Here is a 7500-nt window from a genome sequence, read left to right on the forward strand (position 1 = left end):
GTGGCTCATACAGCACTATACCGAGACCACCGACAGATAGATCTGTTTTCGGTGTCTTGATTGTACGCTGTAGCGGCTGTACAGAAAACTCGATTGCATCGAAGAAACTCCGGGACGGTTTTTACTTGTTTTCTCGTGTACTTAAGTGCCACGCTCATTCTCTCCTGTTAATATTGATTCCTCAGTGGTATTATCAATCCTTATTTATATTATTCGTAGTGGTTATTATCACCCAATAAATGTTTGTAATTATGTTTTGCATTTAACTGGTGATGTAAAACGAAATCATGGTTTTATTACCCATAAACCATTGGTTTTTAACCTTTCTATTACCGCCCCCCTCTAAGAGGTGGTCCTTCCCCCCACGCCCCCCTTGCATCTGTGAGTAAAATTCCCTTCCGGATTTAAAGGGAAATAAAGTAAAGAGAGAGAAAGAGAAAGGGTGTTTTATTTTTTGGGGGAATGAATTAGTGAGACACTTGACACTGCTTCTTAGCGACTCTTGTTAAGAGAATAACGAATATAATTAGAGAACTTTTAATTCCTCTCTAGGGCTCGCGCCCCCTTGGAAATTGCTAACATCCCTCTGGGGGGGCGCTTGTCCCCCAGGTTGAGAACCACTTCTATAAACTATTTACTGTAACCTCTTTACCGTTTTATCAGTTTTATCCGAGTCTCTGAAATATTAGTTAACTAAATTTGTCGGAATTTCCTCTTATCGCGTTCAGCTCATATATTCATTTTATCTTTTATGACACATTCATGAAGGTAAGTAAACGCAGTAAAGTGATAAACTCGGACGTATTTACGATTTTATGAATGTCATCTAACTATGCGCTGCAATCCAACATATTGCTGTTGGAAGAGTGACAAATAATGCACATGACGGCATTGAATTTTCAGTGTCAGCGTTGATAGTAATGAAAGTTAATCATTCAAGTGACATTAATGGCAGTTTACTGTTGTAGAGAATACACCTGTTGGACTTGTGAAAGCGAAAGTAACGAATTGTGTTATGTGGGGAAGCCGTTATTGCTGAGACGATAATCTGTAATTATATTGTTGAAGTCGAGTAATTGTTTTATATATATATATATATATATATATATATATATATATATATATATATATATATATATATATATATATATATATATAATATATATATATATATATATATATATATATATATATATATATATATATATATATATATATATACACATATACATGAATGTCTTTTCCTGTAATACTATAGTGTAATATGAATATAAGAAGACCCATAAACACTATTTAAGCTTGTTGAAACCATATATTTGCATATTCTGTGCCTTTCTATTTTTCTGGTAGAATATGGACAGAGAAATTTTTACAAAGAATTATTTTACAAAACATAAAGGTGTGGCGTTGGGAGTCTCCGATGGTATGGAGTGACCGTTTCCTAGAAAGAGGAATGACCAATTCCTAGTGGTTTTGGCTCATTAGCTCCCCGTTTGGCGACGGATCTGGAGTCGCCTTTCTGAAACCAAATCTTCTTCCGGTAGCGGTCTTAGGATTGACGTCGATGTCGTCCGATTTCCAATGAACCTGTCAGGGACATTGGAAATCGGACGACATCGACGCTCCAATCCTAAGACCGCTACTGAAGAAGATGGCCTAGAAAGGCGACCTCCAGATCCGTCGCCAAACGGGAGCTTAATGAGGCCAAACCACTAGGAATTGGTCATTCTCCCTCTTTCTAGGAAACGGTCACTCCATACCATCGGAGACTTAACGCCACACACCTTTATGTTTTGTATATACCCAAAAAAACTTCATCTGTCCATATTCTACCAGGTGAACAGGGGCACAGAAGCAAGTGCCTGAAATATATGGTTTCAATGTTTAAATAGTGTTTTATGGGCCTTCTATATTCATATATATACATATATATATTTGAATATATGTGTATGTATGTGTATATACATGTATATATATATATATATATATATATATATATATATATATATATATATATATGTATATATATATATATGTATATATATATATATATATATATATATATATATATATATATATATATATATATATATATATATATATATATATATATCTAATATGGATCTATACATGGCTTTGTTTTGTCCACTTACTGAAATTGATTACAAAATTATGCAGCCTCTCCTCTCTCTCTCTCTCTCTCTCTCTTCTCTCTCTCTCTAAACTCTCTCTCTCTCTCTCTCTCTCTCTCTCTCTCTCTCTCTCTCTCTCTCTCTCTCTCTCTCTCACTTCAGATTTTACAATTAAAAACCCGAAAAAGACAAATTGTTATTTCACCTATACACTGGGAAGGGGGTGAGGCAGGGGTGGGGTGGGAGCGGGGCCAGGACCTGCTTGTTAAGAGACGATTACCAACTTTATCACAGTGACGGATGGGTCTGTCCGCTTGACATGCTGTCTTAGTGATATCATGAGTATTTTTAATCACGGATATCCGGTTCTAGTGCTGACATCAAGAACCCTTTTTATTGCCTCGTAACTGGCCTTGTTCTTCGGATGGTCGACAATTATGGAATAGAGGAGAATGACAATGATGGAGACCGCTGGAGGCTGGAGGAATGTCTTGGTACATTTGGAGAGAGAGAGAGAGAGAGAGAGAGAGAGAGAGAGAGAGAGAGAGACTTGGTTGTAATGTTTGTCTAGAAAATTTCGTACTTATTCCAGTTCAGAAGTTTGTTATAAACTACGTATTGTCTCAATTCCTGCTAATAGTTAGAGAGAGAGAGAGAGAGAGAGAGAGAGAGAGAGAGAAGACTTATAATGTTTGTCTAGAAAACTTCATATTTATTTCCATTCATTTTATAAAGTTCGGAAGTTTATTATAAAATACATATTGCCTCAATTCCTGCTAACAGTTACAGAGAGAGAGAGAGAGAGAGAGAGAGAGAGAGAGAGAGAGAGAGAGAGAGAGAGAGAGAGAGAGAGACAGACAGACAGACAGACAGAGAGAGACAGAGTTCAAATTTTAAGTTGAAAAAGTAAAACTCTGAGAGAGAGACACACTTGAAATATTAATTTGAAATAATAAAACTCAGGGAGAGAGAGAGAGAGAGAGAGAGAGAGAGAGAGAGAGAGAGAGAGAGAGAGAGAGAGAGAGAGAGAGAGAGAGACTTAAAACTTTAAGTTGAAAGAAATAAAACTCTGAGAGAGAGACACACACACCTGAAATATTAATTTGAAATAATAAAACTCACAGAGAGAGAGAGAGAGAGAGAGAGAGAGAGAGAGAGAGAGAGAGAGAGAGAGAGAGAGAGAGAGAGAGAATCTTTATCTAGAAAATTTCGTATTTATTCCACATTCATTTTATAAAGATCGGAAGTTTGTCTTAAAATACATATTGTCTCAATTCCTTCTAACAGTTGCATCAGAATGAATATATTGCAGATTCATTATCCATGTGTTAATACTTGTTGCCTACCAGAAACTGGTTTTCACCTTTTACCATAATTTAATGACCGATATATTTTATTATGTTTTGGCTTCTAATTGGTTGTTTAGTGTTATAATTAGATTGTCTTATGTTACTGAATCTGAGGCTGTTGAAGAAATGCGCTTTTGTTTTGTTTTACTTCTGATGGAAATTCTTAACAAGATGATATGAGCCTTGCCAGAGAGAGAGAGAGAGAGAGAGAGAGAGAGAGAGAGAGAGAGAGAATTTCTAGTGTAACTTGAGCTCTTATATTATTGAAAATATACCTTTAAAAAATGTAATTTGCATCCTAAAATCCGCCGAAAACACAAATTACGAAATCGACCGATCGAACCGGGAAGGTAACACACCTGGCAGTTGTATGAGGCCGGCGTTTATTTATTAGGCCACTTGTTTCGACCACTTGTAACTGTCTATGAATAAACAGTAATCCACACGCATTCCAGCCTCTAATACCCTTAGGTATAAGGCGCATTTTGGCCTGAAACAGAAACTTCCTTTTTCGTGAATGACGATCGCATTACATGACCGATGTGTTCATATGGAAAATAGCGGGACTTAATATTTCCACCAAAATATCAATCTGTAGAGACAGAGATACGCTTTGCGCAGCGAGAGTTTTAGTACTCTGCGGTTGGTCCTTGTGTCGTGACGAAGCCCTATTTAGAGAAAGAGAGAGAGAGAGAGAGAGAAAGAGGGAGAGAGAGAAAGCGTTTCGTCCCAGCTGTCTCGACTTCCATGCGGGAAGAGGCGGAGAGAGAGAGGAAGAGTGAGAGAAATGGATGAAAAGGTAAGCGGGGCAGTTTGGCAGCGCTAAGCCCAGAATGCCACGATGATGCAAAGGGGTGCAACCCCGCTTCGACGAGGTACCAGGGCATGTGTGTCCGTGTCCGTGTGTGTGTGTGTATGTGTGTGTGTGTGTGTGTGTGTGTGGAGTCAGAGAAGACTTAGGGCCCCTGCGTTCCCTGGCTCTCACCAGTTGAACGTCGGTCATCGATCATTGAGCAAGGTGGCGGAGTTCGGACTTCCACGTGGTTTGTCGGGGCTTCTCTCTCTCTCTCTTTCTCTCTCTCTCCCCACACCCTATCCTACCCAAACACCGCCCCCCTCCACGCCCTCCATTACTACTACTGCCGTTGCAGTCGTTGCCCGCCACCTCAGAGCCCAGATCTCTCTCTCTCCTCTCTCTCTCTCTCTCTCTCTCTCTCTCTCTCTCTCTCTCTCTCTCTCTCTTTTCTACCTCCCGAAGAAAACGAGAGTGAACTTCTTCCAGGGTGCCAGTTGTTTGTTCGGCCCCCCTCCCCCCCCCCAAACGCAAAGTTCTGAAAGTATTTGTAGCCGGGCGATATATATCTCCGCATGATACTCGGATTGGAAAGATGTTCTTTTATTAGGTTTTAATCGGTTTATTAATTTGCGATGCGAGTTATGAGGTTTATTTATATATCTATGTCTTTGTTATTTGAAACTACATCACTAATCTTGATTGCTTGCGTTTAACAATTTAACTAAAGTTAAATTCTTGGTCATTCACGCCTTGTCACTTACAACACTGATTTCGTCTTGGGTTGTTTATAATTGCAGTCTTTGTCTTCAGAGTTTATTAAGCAGGCTGTCATTATAGCCTGACACGTGCCAGTAAAAATCGATTAGCCTGCAAAATCTCGCAATGCTAGGAGGTATCGTAAAAAGCGAAAATATACCGAACGCAGTTATAAAAACATGAAATGTTATTTAGCGTGGATATTACATATTATTCTGAGTAATGTAGTTTTGGAGTGAGAGGAAAAATTATAAGATATGGTATTTATATGTGATTCTTCGCATGTTTACATATGTGTATCATTATTACATTTTGTGTTCCTATACAGATAATTTCCATTTCTGTATGTCAGGAAAGATTCCCCATCCAGCGTATAATTTAACAATGTCAAGTCCCTCACTATATTTTATTTTTATAATTAAGATTGCCAATAGAATGGTTTATATTTTACCATATATAAAAACTGTCACCTTCGCATTAGTGTCAGTCGGTGTTGTTTAAAATTATCATGAAATCAAACCACAAGAGTAAGCTGAAAAATACTACAAGATATTTCTTGGTGATTTTCAATTAATTACTGAATCCATGATTTGCAAGAATAAAACATGAATTTTCCCGTTCCTTTTGATAAGGTTTTTACCAAACACTGAAGGGGGGGGGGCGACAGCAAAAACTTTCCCTCCCTTTTTCATTAGATTGTTTCCAAACAGTGAGGGGAAAAACAGCAAAAATTTTCCATTTCCTTTTCGTAGGATTCTTCCCAAACAGAGAGGGGAAAAAAACAGCAAATACACTCCATTCCCTTTTCATAAGATTTTTTTTTACCAAACACAGAGGGGAAAAACGGCAAAAGGTTTCTCTTCCTTTTTCGTAAGATTTTTTCCAGAGGGAAAAAACAGCAAAAGCTTTTCCTTCCTTTTCTTAAGATTTTTACCAAACACAGAGAGGAAAAAACAGCAAAAATTTTCCATTACCTTTTCATTAGACTTTTACCAAACGCAAAAAGAAACACAGCAAAAACTGTCTTACCTGTCACTGTTTTGTCTCGTCCTCGATCACACAAAACTCGGATGCCGGTGTGGCCCACCGTCACCCAACTGGATCAAAAGCAACACTGGAAACTCTTCTGTTCTTGTGCACCTTTTGTGTGTATGTGTGTGTGTGTGTGAATGAGTTTGTGTGTCTGTTTGTGTGTTTGTTGGTGTTTTAGTGCAGTCAGGGAATTATAAAACACTAAGGCTTATTTTTTACAGCCCTTTTTATAGCTTACCTCGACTGGAAAGGGTCGGTTCGAGGGGTATATATGGAGAGGTTGGCTGGCTGGTTGACCCCTATCACGGTGGTAAAAGCGATAAAAATAAAAAAAATAAATAGATCGAAGGTACATCTTCCTTTGCCCACACGGCCGAAGAAACTAAACTAAACAACCTTACGTACGCACTCACGAACTATTTTTTTTTTTTTCAGATATATATTTATTTTTCATGAGTCTCACCTGCTTGATTCGTCGGTTGCCACATGCCCTGTTCCGTGTTGCATGTCCCGGAAGTAGATTTTGTTTAAGGCGACAGTGGTTACGTGTCGCCTGTAAATTCCTTCTCTTTAAGACAAGCGTTTTTATCGTGATATTTATTTTTGCGTTAATATTACGCGCGGATACATACGTTCTGCAAGATGTCGATCTCATGAATAATAAATCAGAGATTCCTTTATCTCAGATGTTATTCATTTTCATGTATTATTCACTTTTATTTACCTTTCATTTTTTTTCCACTTTTCATTGCGGTTCCCTCAGACGTCTTCGCTGCTGGCCCTCTCGCGATATACGGGTTACAGCATGCCCCGTTAATGCCAAGGATGCCCCAGAGGCCCTTTCAGGCTACCCAAGAAAACCGCAGGCATTTACCCTAAGTTGTAAAAGTGAAAACCTTTCCCTTTTTTCCAACACTTTTTATTGTTATCGCGTTTTTTTTATTTTTATTTGGGCGCAGACATCCACCTTTTAAAATCATATTAGAAATGGCATACAGTAGATTGCCCAAGCTTTTATGATATACCATGGGACACTTTTTGGGGTTTTAGAGATCTACCTGCTTTCTCAAGGTCACGTGACTGGGTGATATCGGCAAGGAGGAGGCTAAAATAGTGAAATGTTTGTTCATTATGATGAAGACTTTATGCCTTCGTGAAAAATAATCTCGCTTTTCTTTGTACTATTATGTTCGTGAATGAGTTTTGCAGCATAAAAAAATTTTTATTTTTATATCTTTTTTACTTATTTTTTTGTATATTTCATATGTGGATTTATTTTTATATTTTCCTTTGTTTGCCGTTCTACGAATGACCAACCTGAGTACGTGCATTTCAAACTGGAAATGAACTTAATCATTAAAACCTTAAAAGTGTATTTTGAAATGTGTATATATATGGTGATAATAGGAAAAATGATTAAATTCGATTTTACTCA

The 7500-nt window shown here is 37.9% G+C and overlaps 2 protein-coding genes across 12 annotated transcripts in view; one reads left to right on the plus strand and one right to left on the minus strand.

The window, feature by feature from the left end:
* Positions 1–6178, minus strand: part of LOC136847848 (uncharacterized) — a 145951-nt gene extending 139773 nt beyond the window's left edge. For all 3 annotated transcript variants that reach the window (XR_010855866.1, XR_010855865.1, XM_067119829.1), the window contains exon 1: positions 6063–6178. The gene's annotated coding sequence lies outside the window, so the exon portion shown is untranslated. The remainder of the gene's footprint in view (positions 1–6062) is intronic.
* Positions 1–7500, plus strand: part of LOC136847847 (homeotic protein ultrabithorax-like) — a 1187590-nt gene that overhangs the window by 1139947 nt on the left and 40143 nt on the right. The gene's annotated exons all lie outside the window — the stretch shown is intronic.

This window comes from Macrobrachium rosenbergii, chromosome 17 (assembly GCF_040412425.1).
Source record: "Macrobrachium rosenbergii isolate ZJJX-2024 chromosome 17, ASM4041242v1, whole genome shotgun sequence".
NCBI classification, from domain to species: domain Eukaryota; kingdom Metazoa; phylum Arthropoda; class Malacostraca; order Decapoda; family Palaemonidae; genus Macrobrachium; species Macrobrachium rosenbergii.